At 39.5% G+C, this 20,374-nt stretch overlaps 1 protein-coding gene across 1 annotated transcript in view; it reads left to right on the forward strand.

Moving 5' to 3' along the window:
* Positions 1 to 20,374, forward strand: part of UNC5C (unc-5 netrin receptor C) — a 233,213-nt gene that overhangs the window by 127,384 nt on the left and 85,455 nt on the right. The window lies entirely within an intron of this gene.

Raw genomic sequence — 20,374 nt, forward strand, 5'->3', positions numbered from 1 at the left:
CTCTGATTTTCCCATTATAGGACTGGTGACATTTTAGTTTTCTTCTTTTGTTGACTCCTGCCACCAACTCAACCACATATTGTGGTTTTTTATCTTAAAACCCTGCTTTTCCAATACCACTGCTTAGGAAGGGCAAAGACTTGCTAAAGGGGTTGTTCTAGTAGCTGATCCACCAGCTGTGAGGGAACCACTTTCTGGGGGTGACTTTTAGTGACTCTTGCTGGGATTGGTGATGGATCACTTAAACAAGTAAAGCCACTGTGCTGCCCAGGAAGTGAGCTGGAACTACCAACTCTGTAAAATTCTGCTGTGATAGTGGCATATCTGCTTTGTATTTCTATTTGTATATATTTCAGTGTGATGAAGTGTCCTCCAACTCAGCAGCTTGAGGAGCACAGCATTAATTTCTCTGTTGCTGTTATTTTGAAATTTATCCACTCCTGTGTTGATGCATCCTAAAGTGACAGGTTTAAAATACAGCTTGCTCTTGTGTCCTCCTATCCCAGGTGCAAAATATCTCTCTCTTTTTGAACTCCATTAAGCTCATGGACTGAGTAAAATACTGTGCTCTCCTCACCCTCCCATCTGCAGATTGCTCCCCATATGTTGCATTTTAAGATGTAATTTAATAACTAAAGGGAATTAATACATTAAAAAAATTGGGCATGAATTTTTAGTGCTTGTAGGAGCTGCCAGATGGACAAGCGGAAGAGAGGGAAGATCTTTCTTTGTCACCAGGGGCCCTAGAACAGAGCACCAGCAGCACAAAGCTCCTCACGCTGCCTATTAATATTCTTTATCTTCCTTCTTAACCAATCACTGAGTTTTTTCTTGGAATTTCCTCCAGTCCCAGGCCAGACTGATTTTTTTTGTCTCTTCAGCTGTCTTATCTGTCCAATACCATGCCCCAGTCAAGGGGCTCAGCGTAACACCAGGAGGAGAGGGAAACAATGCATGTGTGCAGGTGAAGTGTGTGCTACTCTTGGGCTGGGAAATGGTTAGTCAACTTGTTGGAAAGGACAAAGGTGGAAACCAGGAATTGCCAAAGCCCAGCTTGGGTGACTGGTGCTTCTAGCAAGGGTACAAAGGCAGCTGCAGATAAACAGAATCAGCAGTTTAAGCACGTCTAGTCTGCACTGCTGTAGTGGTTTGCTGAGATTGCCGGAGTATTATACAGCAGAAGTCTGGTTGAAACCTGGATTTATATAAGTAATCCACTAAAATGCTATAATGAATAGTTCATTGAGCTTTTAATCAAGAAGTGGTTTTTATAGCTACAAAATCATTGCACAATAGTATTATGTAATACAATTGCACATTTAAAAAAAGCCAAACCCAATGGTTCAGCACTGATGGCTTTTGCTATCTTATTATTTTTCTCCTTGTAAATCTGATATTTACCAGGGTGCTTGTTTCTCAGAGCATGCTTTTAGGTAACATCATGGGTAAGGCTTGCCATGTTTATTTAAAAGTAGGTCACCAACAGTATGCCATCTTCCTTAAAAAGTATTTGTGTTTGCTTACTGAATAGTGACTGTTGGCACTGTTTCTGTACCCACAGTAGAGTGAAGCAGGAGTCTAGTGAGTTTTGATCAGCTGTTGAACTACCTTATCATTGGCAGATTTCATATATATTTGATAGATGTCAACCATTGATCTTAGAAACCCTGATGTTTTACAAGAGATGAAGCTAGTCCAACTGTCAAAATAATGAAAACACAAATGAGCAAAATACAGTAGATAAAGTGGTTTGAGGGCATGCTAGAAAAGCCAACCCTCCTTATAATCCTCATGCCACTGCCACTCATTCTGAGTCACAGAGCGCTGCCAGCCAGGGGCTGTGACTGCAAACCCATGGGTTTCATGTACAGGGTAAGGTTTGGAGCTAGCTCAGCTATAGATGAAGCCATTATGTCAGGGTTATTATTTTTAAGTGTTGTTTGATGGAGCTTTTTACACCTGCATGACATGGTGAGAACTTTTGTAGCTGTCTTGCCAAGCTGTGCGAAGGTAGCTGTTGCAAAAGGAGGCAGAACAGTATGCAATTGGAGACTTTTTTCTGTTTTAATTTAATATTTGTTGTGATCAAACGTAATCAAAATTCAAGTTGGTAACAAAGGGGTTATAGTAGTATTTTGTGTAAATACATTAAGCTAATAAATGAACAGAATAGTTAATGGAAGTTAATGGAATAATTTCAAATGGATGTAATAAATCTAACCATATAGATATTAACTCTTCACATTTTTTATTTATAAGAAAATATGTCTTATATCTTATCTGTCAACTGCCTGTTGGCTCTGAAGGTGTTCTACAAGTACCTGAAATGAGGTTGTAGACAGGTGGGGATCAGTCTTTTCTCCCTGGTAACAAACAATAGGACAAGAGGACACAACCACGAGTTACAGGGGAGGTTTAAATTGGATATGAGGAAAAATTTCTTCACTGAAAGGGTTATCAAGAATTGGAACAGACTATCCAGGAAAGTAGTGGAGTCACCATTCCTGGAAGTATTTAAAAGTCGTGTAGATGTGGTACTTGGGGACGTGGTTTAGTGGCAGCCTTGGCAGTGCTGGGCTAGCAGTTGGACTTGATGATCTTAGAGGTCTTGTCCAGCCTAAACCCTTCTGTGATTCTCTGATTCTAAGGCGGTCACTGAATGTTGGCCAAGGCTGTAGTTAGCTGCTGCTATGCTCACGCTCTCTTGTATTGCCCCTAAACATGGGGACTGTGGCCTGGGGTCCTGCATACCAGGGCCAATCTACACCCTGATTTGGTTGTTGCTTGTGATAAGTACATTTAGCAAATGAAAGGTGCTTCTTTTCCAAGTCATGATGTTGTGTCTTCACCCTCTATCTCCAAAGGAAGAACCAGACAAAGTAGTAGGGTTTTTACATTAGGTTTCTTTTTATTGTCTAATTATCAAACTACCTGCAGCCCAGCTTGGATGCTACACTGTGTTTTAGAGAGGCTCTTTCGTGTGCGTTACACTCACTGTTTATATCCAATTATCATGCTCTGCTGACAAGACAGTGAATAGCAATTGTGGAGAATATGTGACAAGCAATTCAAGGAAGCATTTGGATGCCCCTAGTAAGTTAATCAGGTTTGATACCTGCAAACTAACTGTACCGGGGATAGAAGACTGATGACATGACACCACGTTAAATTGTTCCTTCTTTGTGGAAAGTGTCCAGTTGTAGCACAGTTTGGACAAGGGAGCATTTGACAGCTAACCCGTCACGTGCAGCTCACCCTGCAGGAGCTGCTCACCCTCGGTTTTGCAGGCAGCCAAGCGCTGATGAAGCAGAGGCTAAACAGATCATTTTCCAGTCAAACAGCAGCGTGACTATTTATCCCATTGCCAAAAGGATCTCTGTCAAACACTGCTGCCAGGAGGACATTCACTTGGCATGTTTATTCAAGTAAACCTGTGCTTGGCTGGCTTTTCTTTATGCATCAGGTGGTGTAGGGTTTTTCATGGCTGAGGAGATAGGGAAAATGGTAAAATACTTTACTGATCTGTAGTCTCATTGTATCTATTGATGCAGGATGACAGATATCAGGAAAACTCTGCAGGGTCTGTGCAGCCATGCAAAGGGATCATGCCAATATTTAGTAAAAGAAAGAGGGATGAGACAGTGTGGTGTGTGTGTACATGGGCTGACCTGGTTAATCAGTGCTTGGCTTGTCCAGATGTTGGAGTATTCTAGTAGCTTAAAGAGTGACCTGTAAGCAGAGTAAACAGTGTTATGCATGTGCTGTTGAGGCATTAATCTAAACTTCCTGAGGGATTTAAAACACAAAGTAGAACTATGATTTTACAAGGGATGGGGATTGGGATTATCCAGGTTTTAATATATCTATTTCTTTTTTATAAAGCACATGATCTCTACTCAGTGCAGAAGCACTTATCTTCTAAAACTACTGGGAAAATCCTACAAGCAAAGGCAAACTCAAACATTATTATCTGAAAAGGGGACAGGAGAGGGGGGGAATGCAGTTTCCATACAGAAACATTCCCTGAATTATTTTACATGTCTTTGTATGGATTACATAGCCTTTCCCTGTACCTTAAATTTAGTGTTCTACCAGTGCAATACTGTGGGTGTTAGCTGCTGAGGTTTTTTAAAAAGTATTTCTTCAAAAATAGAGATAATTCATATTTTGAAAATTGGTAATTTTGGAGCTTACAGAGGTCAGAGATGAATTCATCTGTCTCCAGTGTTCATCAGCAACTTTTTGCAGACATTTGAAATTTTCTTTTAAGTCCTAAAGTTCTAAAGACAGATACTTTCTTACCTAATCCTGTATTTTATTCAACAAGCACAAATCTTCTGGATTAATTGTGTTTAAAAAAATCTTTAATTTGCAGTGATATAGATTCAGTGTATTTCTACAGAAGTCGATAGGTCTGGTTTAGATTTATACCTGGTCGAATTGAAAGCAGAGTTTGGCTTGTTATGCCAGTACATATGCGCACTCTTTTTAAAAAAATCTTGCATTATGAAGTTTGCTAACATTTCTGAGACCATGAGCTCAGATGTCCTGACCACTCAGATTTGCTGATCCAGTGACTTTTAGGAATGCTTTGCCTCCTTCGGTAATCTAGCTTTTCTCCTGGATTTTGACTCCCTATGCTTTAATGCATCACTGCAGCCAAAGCTGTAACTTTTAGGAAGGTGTCCAGGTTCAAGTATGCAAAGTGTTTTTAATTTAATTCTTAACCCAAATATGAGTCATTGTCTGTGTGCAGAATCCACACATATCTTAAATTCCGTCTTAATTTCTGCCCATTTCCACTTGGATGTATATATTAGTATATCAGAAGTTGAGTAAAAATTATGAAAGACCTTTCCAAGTAAAATTTGAAAATCTATGTCATTTTCATTGAATTACTTCTTGAATCAATTCCTGTATCTTGGAGACTGGATACTTTGTCTTCATGATGCTGGGTCCAATATTACACAGAGCTCAGAGTTTACTAAAATAACTCTAGATTGTCAAAGATCATATGTGATCACATCACATCGAGTATACGTCTGTCAGACCTCATGGTGCTCAGTAATATCCTTGAATTTGGTGGTTAAAATTTCAGTTCAGAGTATGTAAAGACACTGAAAATAATCCTTCCCTCTAAAATTAGATTGAAAAATGTAAACCCTAAATCTTATCTTCCCACACAAACACAAAAATATGCCTACATGTTAACATAGACACCTGCTTCCTTTGCAGAGATGACCTGTTTTTGAGATTATATATAAGCATGTGTTTCACTAGGTCTGGTTCTGTGTTTTCTACAAGCAAGACCTAAAGGTTGTGTTTGGTTTATATGAAAGACCTAAGACCACAGATCAAGTGTGGGCTTAATAAAAATCTAACTTTGCCTATCCCAGTGCTGGGGAAAGAAAGCATTTGTTTGTTCTATTGGTTTTTAATACTTATTTTTAAGTCAGTAAATTTGGGCACTGGATGGCTCGCAGCATCTGGATGTGAAGATTGCTGCTCCCTGACTTCGTGCTGAACAGTATCTGGCCCCTCAATACCACTTTATTTCAAGGTCAGAAGCCAAGAAACATGCAGGTGGGACAGGAGTAGGGAGCTGGGAGACACAGACCTCCGAGTCCAAACCACCACGGATGTAAAAGAAGAGGGAGGAAGGGTCAGGGTAAACAACACAACGCCATTAGGCGAACTGGTTGTGATTTCAGCAGCAGGTTTGCCAGAAAAAGACCAGACCACGTCCTATCTGCTGTCAAAGTATCCTCTCACTTTGCAGTCCTCTGCACAGGTGACACAAAGTACATACCATCGGAGACTCACAACCAAAACATTTGATCCCAAGCTCTTCCTAATGCATCAGAGTATTTTCTATGAGAAGGTAATTTTCTTAAATTTACTCTGTCCCAGAAGATAGAAGATTGATAGAAGATTAAGTTCGGTGATGAAATAGCACTAAACTTTTCTCAATAGGACTGGTTAAGCCATAGTTGTGTAACATAGCAGAGGTTTATACTATATTGTACCCTGTATGGGCTTTATAGCTACTGCTTGCGTTAGTGACAAGCACTAGAGAGCCAAATAAAAGGGGCCAAGGAGAATTCTCTTCTGATAACACTTCTCTGTTAGAGGGATGTTATGTAGCATAATGATATGTTACCATATGGCACATAGTTCCTTGTAGAATGAAAAAAACACCTAAAAAAAGGGTGGTTCAACTGCATCAAAATACCTAGTAATACATGTTTTTAGTATAGATAAAGGGCAAACATTTATGGACCAAATGGATGTGGTAGGAGTTACATCTCACTACCTTTGACTTTGTAGCTCAAATAAAAACAGGACTTGTTTAAATTAGAGTCATCTGGCAGAACACCTTTGGAGATTTTCAGAATGATTTCCAAATTGGCAGCCCTAAATCTTTAGGAGAGCATCTTCCCTGCTTTACTCTCTTAACTGCATAGTCTATGGCAATTCTTGGTTATGCTGAAGAAGCAGATAGAGACCGAAAGGAAGGAAGTTAACTAGGAATTATTCAACATTGTCTGCTTCCCATATTTGCCACCACTATCACCAAGGGCTTTTCAGGACTTTTTTTTTTTAGGGGGGTGGGTATGGAGGACAAAATGGAGTTATGGCATGTCTCAAGTTGGTCTGTTAGTTCATTACTCCATCATTTAAGAAACTAGATAGTATTTTCCATAGTAACCAAGAATCTAAGTGATATAAACATACTGTTTTAAAACTAATGGTGCGCTGTTGACTCATAGGATTGCTTGAGCTGGGAACATAGTAAGAGTGTCTCGAAATACACAGCACAAGTCTCTTGTTTTGTAGTAAAAAACAATGTGGTGATTTTAAAGTATAGAGCTACATGGTGATTTTTACATATAATCAATTGAAATACATGTTTTCTGGCAACAGTGATTCACTCAGGTTGTTTAGCAACCTCTAAATGAAATGCCAATGTCAGGAAGGGTCTGCACCCGCTTCTAGAATAATTAAATTTTTCAGACAATGTGACACTTGGGGGGCATTTTTTGGGAGAGTGGGTTTGGTTATTTAAAGACATATCTAAACCCAGACTGCATGCTATTTGCTGTGTGTCATAACCTTATCTTCTTAGCAGATATTCCAATGCTGCACAGTGTGCATCTGTGACTGAGACAAAATCAATGCTTATAGATTTAGCTGTGTAATCCTATCACTTGTCCTCCTAGATATGATTTGAAATGTAAAGTTCGTTAATGTTTAAATGAACTTGAAGGCCCAGGGTCTCCAGAGGAGTTTTCAGTTTCTTGGAGAGTAATCCATTTCTTATCTTTTTTTTCCTGCTTGTCACTGTCTGTCTTTTTGTCTCCTTAATCATTTAAGACTCTGAAACACTCAATCATGCCCTAAGTATATATCATAAGAAAAAAGCAGGAATGTTGCTAATCATGTTACCGAAAGCTGCTTAAGTACGGGGAACGCTTGAATTCCTCTGTACAAATCAGGGTTTGGAAAAGTGAAACAGAAAGTGAGTAAGTAGCTTTTTCTGCTTTTGTCATGAAATCAGTTAAAGTTCATTTCCCCCACACTATAGACAACTGCTCTTACCTTTCAAATAAAAGGTATGTACTTTTTCACAGTAATCTATCTCACCTGTTTTGGCAATCAATATTTTATAAAATGTAGAAAAAAATACTTGATTTTATTTTTCTCATTCTCGGTTTTACTGGAGTATATGTAGCAATGCTGGGGGGAAAAAAAGTTATTGGAGGTTACTTCGAGGCAAAAATTTCTGTACAAATTTGTAGAAGAGGGAGGCAGAATAATTTTATAACTTGTTGCTAATTTTGCTGATCCTGCATTTAACCATCTGTTACTTATTTGGATTGCACTGATGAGAAGCCAGGCTTGTTCGCCTAGGTAAGGAATTAGGCTACTTGGAGGAGGTATGTCAGTTTTTTAGGAGTTCACCTGGCATAAGTACTTGAATGCTTAAGGCAGCGATTAATTACTTTCAGTCTCTTAAAGCCCTGTCTAACTGAGACAAAATGCTGTTCCATTGGGCTGATGTTCTACACTTTAATGGTTTTAACTGCTGGATTGGTCTCTGATTGCTAATGTTTTTCCTGCATATTCAATGTCTTTCTGCACTTATACATCTGAGCCTTATTTTTACAAGAGAAGCTTGGAGATGGGGTTCACATAGGAGAGCTACATTCACCACTGTCAGTGTAGACTGCCAAGCCAAGCTGCCTCAAACACATCAAACTTAGCATAGGGTTTGTGTTCTTCATGTTTATGGCCTACGGCGGTTCTGGGGGAGAACTTGGCTCCAGGTTTAGTTTATTCCCAATCCAGCACTCCTTCCTTCATTTCTCACCATGAAAGTCCCTCTGTGGAAGCACCTCTGGAAGTGCCTGGGGCACATCGGGAGGGACGCCTGCCTCCCTGCTCGAGCACACCCCTGTGTGACTCCCATGTGGGACCAAAACTGCAGTAAGATTACTAAAAAAGTGGGGTTTGCCTTTAAGAAAAAGTGTCCTGAAAACAGAAAAATCTTGCATTGAAAATTATTATCTGTGTGGGCTGATGCCTGCTTATGTATACACAGCCTGTGGGCTCAGCTTTGATGTGAACTTTTATAGATTGGCACAAATACTTCCCCAGGCTTAACCTTCAGCCCTGCTTGAGGGGCTGAAGCTCAGAGCCAGTGGTCTCTCTGCTCCCAAGGACAGGCAGAGGGGCTGCCACTGCAGGAGGGAAATTCAGCAAGATTTGCTAGTGGCTGCAGTATAATTAATGGGTGTAAACTCCAATTGATGGCGATAATTGGTGAAGCTTAAGGATGGGCCATTGTCATCTGTCAGGAAGGTTCTCTGTGGTTTGCAGCCTGCACCCACTGAGAAACACTGATTTTGGAGTCGAACGGTCAGATTCAAAGGATATTGTTCTGACCAAACAAATTGTACTCTAACGACAAAAAGCAGTGCGAAGAGTCCATTTTAACATGCACTTGCATTTTAACAGTGTGTTGGTAAGGAGAGAGGGATTTGGGGGACTTTGCAGATAGGGAAATTAAGGAATATCAGTGTTACAGTTACTTGGGCCATGCCAAGTGGCATTTAGGGGCAAAGGCAAGGCCAAGGACCTGAAACAGTACAAGAGGGTAGCATTCATGAAAAGCAGGGAGGGCCTATTGAGTTTCTCGAGGGAGTATAAATTGGACCAGAGGCTCTCTCAGATGGAGCAGGTGTCTATATGCGATGCTGTTTATGACTGTGAAAATAATCTATGTTAATAATTGATTGTTCAATTAGTAAAACAAATGTGACAAAGCTAGGCAGCTTTGTGTGCCAGTGATGACAGGAATATATTTGACTGCAGCCCATTATCAGTCCAAGGCTGAGAAACATTATTCCAAGAAAATCCTGTTTGTTATTCTTCTTGCTTACTCTTTTCTTCCTCCACCACTTATAATGGCATAATACAGGCAGACACTAAGTACATGCAGGGAATAGCATTAGATGAAGGTGTAGCTATGCTTATTGTATTGCTGATAATAACACTAGACAGCATAAAAGGCCCAGAGCTGCCTAGGCAAGGTGACATCAGAGCCCCAACAACTTCTGCAGATTTTGAGGAGAAAAAGCAAGCTGGCAGGAATTCTTGCATAGGGGCACAGAAACAACATCTGCTGCTGTTTTATCTTGTTTGCCCTTGTAGTGTTGTTATGTCCAGAGTGGCTGTTAGTTCTGCAGAAGAATGCAGAAACTCTGCAGTAAGCAAATGGAACTTTTTGACAAGCCTTGGAAATGCGTAAATGCAGGTACAGATTACTCCCTTTACAGTGTGAGGCTTTTTTTTCAAAGATGCTTGAAAAAGTGAAAACAAATCCTTTTTCTTGGTGTCTTATCTTAAAAAGCAGTGAACATGGAGTACACTATGAAGGTTTTCTAAATCAGTTGCCAGGAGCTCGCAAATCCCTTATCAGAAGTTACACAAGAACTGGACCTCTCCTGGTTAGTCTTTTCAAATCTGTACAGGTTTTGTACAAATCAGTGTTGGAAGTAACACATCAGTAATCATTCTTCTGATTACCACTATTAGCATTCTTAGGAGGGTCTCAAAGAAACACATAAGCATTAATTGCTTAATCCTCACTGCACTCCTGCCAGCACAGTTGGGTGGGTGTGAAAATGTATTATGACCATTTTTCAAGGGAAGGTTGCAAGAGAAAAAAAGATTAATAAATGCATGGAACAAACTTAATAAATAGCTGTGCCCTGTGTTCATCCCTGTCCTTTTCGGAAAGTGTGATCCAGTTCCACAGCCCTACTAGCTCGGTCAGCACTTTTCAGGCTGCTGCCTGGCCGTTTTGGAATTTGAACTTCACATGTTTTTGTCCCTTTGAGTTTTGGGAAAGCGAGTAGTAAGTTAGTCTGCTTATTGCTTATTTCTGCAATGCTCAAGCTATGTGGAGGTGCCACACGGGCACACAGGGATGCACACCTCCATCAGGAAGTGCCTGTGACCTGCAGTGTCAGCAGTGTGTTGGCACAGCAGGCTGTGTCTGGGGATGTGTGGGGCTAGGTCCAAACCTGCAGCACCGGGTCTTTATTGACTTCAGGAGTGAGGAGGCAGAGCTAGGGGCATTTATGTAATGAATGTTGGAAAGAGACATGTGATTAATATAGATCATAAAGAAGCTAAATTGGTACAGAGATCACTAATGCTCATTTTCATAATCCCAGAAGGCTTTGTACTATTAAATAATGGCAGTGATGAGAAAGAGTCAAGAATAATGATGCAATAGTGAAAGACAGTGGTTTATTTTATTGTAAAAAGTGTTGTACTTAAATTTTCAAAGATTTCATGCCAAAGGAAATGGCTCAAAAGTTTGGAAGGAAGAAGAGGCAGCAATCACTATTTTTTCACTGTACTGTTCTGTTTTTCTCCCATCTTCCTTTGTGTTTTTCTAGATCCTGCGCTTGCCAGCGCAAGAAGATTTAATAGGTGTTTGTACAGCATGTTTGGGCTTTGTTCTAATTGTAGTACTTGAACGCTATCAGAACAGCACTAATAAACAATAATTATATCAATAATAGAGCCACACACACACATGTATAAAAGTTCGGAATAGTGAAATAAATCTCAATGAGATTAATTTGTGGGTAAGGTATATAATCAGGCTTATGGTAAATTTCACTGGTTTTCTGATATGTGCCTCTGCTGATCACATGAAATTTCTGTTGCATTACTAGCACATAAAATAGCTTTGCTGTGCACATTTTTCTGTACATATGCCTACATCAGTGCAGTGTGAAAATGGACTGTTTCATGTTGCAGATTGCCATAACTTTGACAAAATAATTTCACAATTTCAAATGAATTAATAAAAACCAAAGTTGACTATTTGCAACTCTTTGCATGTTACGTAATATTAGAAGTCTTAAGGGGATGCTTGTAGTTGGTGACAGACTCCAAAGAAGTTTGTCAAAAGTGTGATAAATTCTCCTATGCCTCTCAGGTTTTATTGCATGGCTTTCTACTCCACACATATTGTTCTCCTACTCCCCACTTATACATTTCTTTACAAGGGGAATAAATTAACTTATCAGAGCAGCTGGTGGATGTTCTTGGCTTTTGCCCTGGCTTGTATTCAAGGGGATAGATCAGTGAACAGAAAGCAGGTAAATGGTCAAAATTATGACAAATAAACTTGGACACAGTTCTGAAAGTTACATTTGCGTTCAATTAAGAGGATTTAGCAAATGTCATGTGCCATTGGCATTTATGAGTGAATTTGATGTTATATCCTTCATTATTGTCTTGAAGGACTCCTTTGGCTTGGAGGGAGTTTGTAGACCTGCTCAGGGTATTGATGGCAGGGAAGCAAATGAAGCTAGTGGTTTTTATGGCAGTGGTACTAGGTCCTGGCTTTCTGAAGTGGTGCTCTACGTTAGCCAAAATGAAGTCTGAACTACCATATAAAGTCCATAATTGCCACTTTCCATCGATGCCCTGCAGAGGTTGGAGTGGTCTCACATTCAGTAGCATTATGTCCCATAAAATAAAGGACCTGGGCAAAGGCTTTTCCTTACATGTTTGACTCACAGCACGTGTGCCAAATTTCTCTATGCCCAAGAAGGACAGTGTCATGTGCGAAATCTGGCTGGATTGCCTCATTGTGTCCCAGTGGTTCTGCATTGGCAAGATCTGTTTTGTCTGGGAAGTGAGAATAAATGAATTGACGTCATGTCCAACTTCCAAAATCTTTATGGCACACTGGATTTCTGTACTTCAGTGGTTTTCTATATAATTGCTGGCAAGAGGCAAATGTGAATGCAACTAAGTCGTAACACTTTTCTTCTCTTTACAGTTCATGAGTATGTAAATGTATGTTATAAAAGCTATTACTAAAGGAAAATTAAGTTCAAAAGACTGTGATAGTTGTGCTGTTTTAAAGGAATGCATTGAAAATCACTGCTTTGCTTAATCTAAATTCTGCCTCTTAAATTTAGGGATAGCATATCTCATCTCCTGGAAGTCTACAGAACTACCAGTGATATTCTATTGTTTAGCTTAATTTAGGCTTTGAAAACATGGAAGCCAAACACTTAGAAAGCAGCTGTTCATCTGAATGTATTAAGCAATTTACTTTAGGTAATGTAGCCTATAAAATTTTAATTTTGGATTAAATAAACCGTATCCTTCAGCATGGCTCTCCTACCTTGATGTTCAGAGAATGAAATATGGCCACATTTAGTGAATTTCTTCTCCAGGATGCACCAGTGGATAAGGGTCAATAGTTTCCTAATGAAAGCAGTCAATAGCAATTTCTCTTAGTAAGCACAAAGAAATTAGCATTAAACAACAGGCATGAAGTGGCAAAAGTTTTATGTGATTGTGTGGTTGGACAGATACAGGCTTTAGGGAATAGCTGTAGCAGGTAGCTACTACTGCTCAACAGATAGGAAGCAGCAGTTAGCAGAGGATGGATCAATTAAAAAAGTGTCTAAAGTTGGCAACAAAGATACAAATATTTGTGTCTGTGTGTGCAAAAGTAGGCATGTTTTCTACAACATTTATTTTATGCATTTTATGTCTTAAGATATGGAACTAAGCAGATGTTTTGCTACAGAAGAAAGGTGGAAATAATTTCTTGTCACAGTTCCTTCACAAATATCATTCTCATCCAAAAATATGTGATTTCTTGCCTCATTTACCGTGGCAAGATTGTATGTGTTTTATCCATACTTCTCTCAGGAAAAGACCTTCAGCTAGTATTGAGAAGTTTTGCTCTCCTGACGGAGATTGAAACGTCCCTTGAAACTGCTGAAGATCTGACCATTTCCTTAACCTTGGAATAGCAGAACATTGAAATGATGGAACGTAAATCATTAACTGAGGCTGTTTTCCTGTATGAAATGGATAGCATACTGCAAGTTTCAGGTAAAAATTCTGCATATGTGTCTGTCCATCGACTAGAGTCACTAGAATCTAACCATGAGAGGCTGCAGTCAGGGATGTTGGTGTGGGTACAAGTAACGAGAGAGGCTCTGATGGGAAATAGTCAACTATCTTCTTTCTAAATCTAAAAAAAATTGAGCCAAAGCATGTGTAGCAATTTTCTAAGTAGAAAAAGCTTGACTTATATCTAATACATGTTTCATAAACACATGTAAAAATAACTAGCCCTGAGAATCAGTGAACACCTCTAGCCTTTACTTACTCCTGTTTATTCTTGATATCAAATTATCTTTTGAGTTATGACTCAGTCACATGTACGCTTTGAGATGTAAGAGATATGAATTCAACAGATTTCGTTAATATATGTGGGAAACGTTTATAGCCTGACAGGCTTAGTTTGTCGTCAGTTTGTTTTTAACTCTTTTTTTTTTTTGTAACATGGTCTTTCTAAAGCTCTGCTCAATTTTTCACAGTAAAATAGAAGCCTCACCCAGTCAATAGCTAAGTTTGTACAATCTATATCATAGTATTGATTTGGGACATGTGAGGAACTCAACTATTGGCAGACTAAGGAATGAAGGAGCATTTTTAATATGGCTCAGACGACATTGTGCCAAGGGCTCTTTATTCATCCCCATTCCACAGCAATACCTCATTGCATCTAAATAACAGCAAGAGAGGCAGAGAGACTGAGTAAAACAGGGGAGAATAGCAAGATCTTAGAAACAAGTCTCTTCCAAATGTTGTCCAATGCTGTAGGCTGTGAGGGGCTGTGAGGGTAATGCCTGTTTAATGTGTTACTTTTAAAACTAGTGTTTTATCTCTTAACATTTTGATAAAATCTAACTCTTAGAATAAAATTAATATAATAAGCGAAAATACTTTTTGAATGGCAGGAGAAAAAACTCAAATATTTTCGTATGGTGGCACAGCGAGCAATCACTTTTTATTAGGTTTGAAGATTCATGCTTTCATGTACTGATTTCTTTGATGAGAAAAGTAGCTTGGTGCTCATGTTATATACTTTCAGAGGTGTTGTTTGATAGAGAAATTTCAGGCATGGATAGTTTATTGAAGTCTTGATTTTATTCTTGATAGACTACTGAGTTGCCCAGCAAAGGAAATTGTTAGGATAAATTTTTCTTCCATCTGATTCATTCCAGAGTTCTTTTTCCAGAGAGCACAACTTTATTATATATTCCATCTCATTCTCTGCTGTTACACAAAGACTGTGCTGCAGAGATGCACACTGCCCATCAGAAAAAAACTTTGCTCTTTGTCAGCCATGACTTCATGAATAATCAGGCAGAGAATTACTCTTCTTGTTTATCCAGGCTATGTTGCAATAACAACCTGGCTCAGGTAGAACCAAAACAGTGCTCTGTGCTGCCCGTGCCCTAGGCATAGGGCCAAAAGTGATGTTTTGACTCCCAGGTTTTCATGCTTCCATGCAACCCCATGGTCAACATCTTTTATTGCAAGCATTGTCCAGTTGCTATTTAATCTAGAACAAAGAGAAAACTGGCATTTATTTCTTTATAAGCCCAGGCTCCTTCAACAACAGAATTTGCAAAAGCAGTATTATTTGTCATTATTTAAATGACCATTTTAGTGGAAACCCCAGCTGGTTGTACCAGGTCTACATAACATGTTGCACAGGTAAAGGACTTTTACTGGGAAGACTAACTGTGTGCCTGAATATGTGAGTGCAGAATGCTCTCATGTGCACATACACTCAGTATGTTGGCCCAAATCCTTCACTCCCAGCTGACTGAAGGACATATTATTCTTACACACTGGAATAGCTCGTGAGTTTGTGCAAGGCAGTAACTTATGGAAGCCGAGAGTTGGGTTGTTGTGCTGTTTCTTCTGAAGAAATTGGAGATGAGCCATTTGAGAACACCAGAGAAAGTCAGTAAAGGTGCTTTGTATTGTGTAACTGTATTTTGGAATAGGATTTCTGTTATTTTTCTAGAATACCACTTGTACAGGAAAAGGCTGTTTTAAAATTGCACAGTGGCAGTGGCACATGTAGCTGTCTATAGTTTGGATTGAAAACCAGTACAACTATCCCTAATCAAGGATTATAAATGCAGGATATTTAGATTTAAGTTCAGACATCCATGCCTGTCAAGATAGGGAAGTGCTCACCATCCAAATAAGCTTAACACTCACCACTTCCAGTTAACAGCCCTATTATTAAAAGTGAAACATTTAACCTTTTTGGTCCTGGCTTACATTAAGATGATCTTGAAGGGCAGTTCTAGGTTTTCTTTTCTGTGGCTGTGTGATTATGTTGCATTCCTAGTGTGCCACTAGCCTCCCCTTGGAAACACACAAGTTCCCATGTGCACCTACACTCCCTCTCTCTGCAGTATCCCCTTCTTCTGCCAGTGTGTCCCGCCCCACAGCTGTAAACACCTGCTCTCCCTTTTTCAAGATTTCTGCCATCTGCCCTTGGTATCAACAGACCAGTGACAGAACTGTGCTATGGTGCTCTTCTTCTACATAATCATTTCCTTCATTATTTTCAAAAAATTGAATTCATTATTTTCAGGAACTACGTGTAGTCTTAGTTCCCTTGCGAATAATGGGAGATAAATACTCTCAAAATCGCCATCTAACAGTGAGTACAGTGTGAGTTTTGCCCCTTTCAGATCAATTATGGCCATTTGGAAAGATTCTGTATTAAATTCTCATATACTCATGCTGGAAAAAAAATACCTAAAGTTGAAAAGAATCACTGGAAAAATGCTAAAAGGTTTCCTTTCTTCCTACATGCCCTGCTTCTGTGTGCCATTTCAGTGAGTCTCTGGTTATTTCTGTCTGCAGAGTATCCAGACATACCACAGCTTGTATTTATCTTGGGCACCACAGGTAGGAATACTTTTGAAGATCCAATACTGCAGATTGCAATGGAAGCTAAATATCCAGGATCCCAGGTGGACTGGCACACAATGTACTGAAGGCAAACCTGTCACTTTCTCATCACTTTTATTATCCAAGTCATAAAGATTGAAGTGGCTCAGTGCCTGCAAATACAATTCAAATTGTAATGAAGACCCAGATTTATCTCAAAGGGAAGCATAATGCATCCATTTTATTCGATAACAGGAAACAAATGGTCTGACACCCACAGGCCAGAATTCTTGAAGGGTTTGTTTTAAAATAAACTCATACATTAATCAGTTTATTTGCATTGTCTCAGAGAGGAACAGTTCTTTGATCAACAGCGTAAACTCATAATCAGTAGAAGGTCAAGTGTCTTCCCGCTAGAAGTATAAAGACTTTGTTGCATCTGTGCGTGAATTCTGTGTTTTTGGGAAGGCTATTGTAGACATGTAGCCGTGGCTTTAACTTCAAAGCTAAGGTGGTTCTGTTCTAGGTGGAGCATGAATGCAGTGAAAGGTTGTCTTTGTCCCTTCAGGGCTTTAAAATATAAGGGTAAAATAAGGGTGGAAAGAACAAAGATTATTGCTAGGATCATACGGACTGAATGGCTTGCCCATGGTTACTCAAGTTGTCTGTAGCAGAGCTGGGATTGACCTTTTAAGTCTTGTGTATACATCTGTCACGTAGCTCAGCTTCCTTTCCCTCAGGACTTTGCCACTGGTTTTATGTTGTATTGGGCTGGGCTTGTTTCCATTGTGAGATGTTAAATCTTCCTCTCCATGCCAACCAGAAGCTTCACGTTGTCCTCGCTTAGGAAGTTGAGAGCACAGGGAATGTGAATACAGAACATACATCTGTCACAAAGTCTTGCTCCCACCTGACTGGCGCATCTTGCACAGAGAATTGAGTTATCACTGCAGCGTGGGGCACAGCTGTTGGTATCTGTAGGACAGCATGCTTGCAAATTTTCTGACAAAATTGGTACAGTCAGCACACAGTATGCTTTACAGCAATGATAATCAAATGTTCCATAGTGATGTATGATTGAAAAAATAGTGCTGGCGTTCCTGGCTCTGCTCTCACAGGTTCTTCATATTAATAGACAGCTTTACCAATTTTCCCTCTTTACTAGGGGGGAAATTCATCCAGGCAGCTGGGCTACATTTCGTTTTGCAGACCTCAGGGCATACTCAGCTTGCGCTGGAGTGACAGGACCAGTAGCACCATACATTTGTGGGAATATGCCTGAATCACTTCCGAAGCAAGCCTCCTCCTGGTCAGGGCTATAATGGAGGTTGCTGAGGGCTCAACACAAGTTGCAGTGGGTACCTGCTTGTAAAGATACGTGAAATAGCAGCGTCTGCAGCTAGCAAGCGTGTGATTCAGGGAGCACATGAAGACCATCCTCCATCTCCCCTGCTTCAGTCAGGATCCTGCAGGGACCGTTCTCAACACAGGCACTGGAAAAAAAAATAATAGGCAGTTTGCAGGCTGTGTTGTTATTATTCAGCTGGTATTGACTGGCAGTACCAGGACACTGCAGAACTGCCTTTCTCTAGCTGTCAGCCGATCAGCTGTGACAGCCCTAATAATGGTTATGTCAGGAGGCAAGTAAAGAGATGCCACAAATGGATTGCACGTGTATAATTGCTTCAAAAACAAATTTGTTAATAAAAGCAGACGAGAAAATTGACAGGAAGAAATGGCTTATTGCATGCTAATTTTCTCCAGCTTTTACATTCTCTCTCTCTTTTGGGGTTTTTTTGGCTTTTTTTTTTTTTTTTAATTCAATTGGATCTCTTCTTCTGGGGAGAATCATGGTCAGAAAATTGAATATGGGGAGGAATTCTATACAATAAATAATTACAATGATGTGTTTTTCCCAACAAGGATCAAGTTCAGGCAGATGGATTTGGCAGAAGAGCTGTTAGCTATCTGATAGTTCTTTCAGATTATATTTACCCTGTTGTGGTCGTTTGAGTTTATAGGCAAAGGAGAATATTAATGGAGTGGCCCAGAGAGCATAAAATCTTTTGGCCCATGCCTTCAGAGGTCCCATGATGTTGTTGCACTTGCATTATCCCTCTAGAGGAAACAGAAGATGCTGTAAGTTCTTGTTCATAGAAATGGCAAAACCCACAACAGATTAAAAGGATTTTACTTCCTCAGACCACAACCTATCAAGATCCATATGGGTGTTCCTGAATTAAAATGCTTTGCCTTCTGCACTGTCTCAGTAAGATTGCTAGTGTACCTAAACAGGGGTATTTACAGAGTGTATAAGACTTACTATTATATATGTGTGAGCAGTTGAAACCTGAGTCATCCCAGAAATAAGATAAGGGAGCCCTGTAGCAGAGGAAGAAGAAACATGAATGGATATAGCTGATGAGACAATGAGGCTAGAAATAAATAATTTGACCAAATAATGGGGTCAGTGCTAATCTTGATGAAGGCAATAGTTTTCCTCTCACATTAGTGGAAGCAGCTACAAGACTGATAAATACAAGCTCAAAAATATCCATTTTGGTGCAAGTTTTGGCTTTTTTAGAAGAAAACAGTTATTCTTCCTAAAGAAAAGTTTCTCTTTATCTCTGTATAGGTAAATATATCTATTTTTATGTTTAAAACCCCAAAGTCTCTAAACCATTCGCTCTAATGTGAGTCGTTCTGACTGCAGGAACAGCTGGAACCCCTTCTGAACTGGGACACTATAATGATGCTGATGTGCATCAAAATTCTGTGTACCCTGCAGTAGTTTAATGATAGAGAAGGTCAGTGCATATGTACTGAGATATAGATTTTCAGGTAGTTTTATGAACTTTGTTGACAGACTTTTGTTAAGTTCAGAGTTACAGTCTGAGGTGTAATCTGACTTGAAGGGTGTAGGTGACGAGTGTAGATGAAAACAACTGGAAATGGCTTGTTTGGAAGAGGTAGGGACAGTAGTATGGTTTATTTTTTGTTTTATTTCTTGTTTGAGGTTGCTGAAGATGACAGCTCTTATTGTAGAAATAGAATGATACAAGAGAGTTAATCTGTGCTTGTGCTGGCTTTCTAATGAACACTTTTCTGTTACATGGCATCTAGATTGGTCACAATTTGCAGCCTCAGCAGAGAGCTCAGGAGTTAAATTGCTTCAGACATAAAGTTTGGTCTTTTAAAGTAGTCTAGTAAAGCTAGACAAACTACTTTAAAGAAATAAATAACTCTAAATTCTCTAGGCTATGAGAAAATCCCAACTTGAAGTGACAACCCTGTTCCTAGAAAAGTTTGTCTAAGTGATGACTAGGGATAATTTAGAAGAGTGACAACTAGACTGAGATTTCAGAAAGGTGGGTTTGACTCCTCATTTGATCAGTTTTTAGTCTGATAGGGTCTCCATGTTATAAACAAAAAAGAAAAGAAAAAAAATTGTCTCCAAAGATGCATAAGACCACTGCTGACAGAGAAATGATAGGTTTGGGCCGGGTGGGCAGGTTGACAGTGCACTTGCAGAAACTCCTTGATGTGTCCATTTTTGGTTGTTGGAACAAGCAGCCTAGCAATTTTTCTAGTACTTATTTCATGTTACAAATTCAAATTTCAAAAAAAATGTACCTGGGGAATGGTTATTTTCAGATTTGTAGGAGATATTAGAAGTGGCAAATGATAAGAGCAGTAATACAACCAGGAAAAGTGGGACAAATGTATCTTAAAGAAAAATTTGAACAATATCCTTTGATATTATTCATTTAACAAAGAGAATACTCATTTCACAGCTGACTGCTGCGATCTGTGCTAAGATAGTTCATGGCTGCGTCAGTTTTTACACTTTTCTTCAAGATGTTTGGGGATGTAGCATTTACAGTACATTATTTAAATACAATGCATGCTTCATATTTATGCTTTCCTTAATTAAACATTCTCCACCGTGGTTTGGGGTTCAGGAGAGCAGTCACGGCATGGGCTCTCTCCGCTTGAGCAATGAAGACCAAGTTGCTGTACATGACAGCATTTCATCTCTGTGTGGACAGTAATG

Source organism: Neopelma chrysocephalum, unplaced genomic scaffold (assembly GCF_003984885.1).
Source record: "Neopelma chrysocephalum unplaced genomic scaffold, ASM398488v2 Primary Assembly neopelma1_382, whole genome shotgun sequence".
Classification (NCBI taxonomy): Eukaryota; Metazoa; Chordata; class Aves; order Passeriformes; family Pipridae; genus Neopelma; species Neopelma chrysocephalum.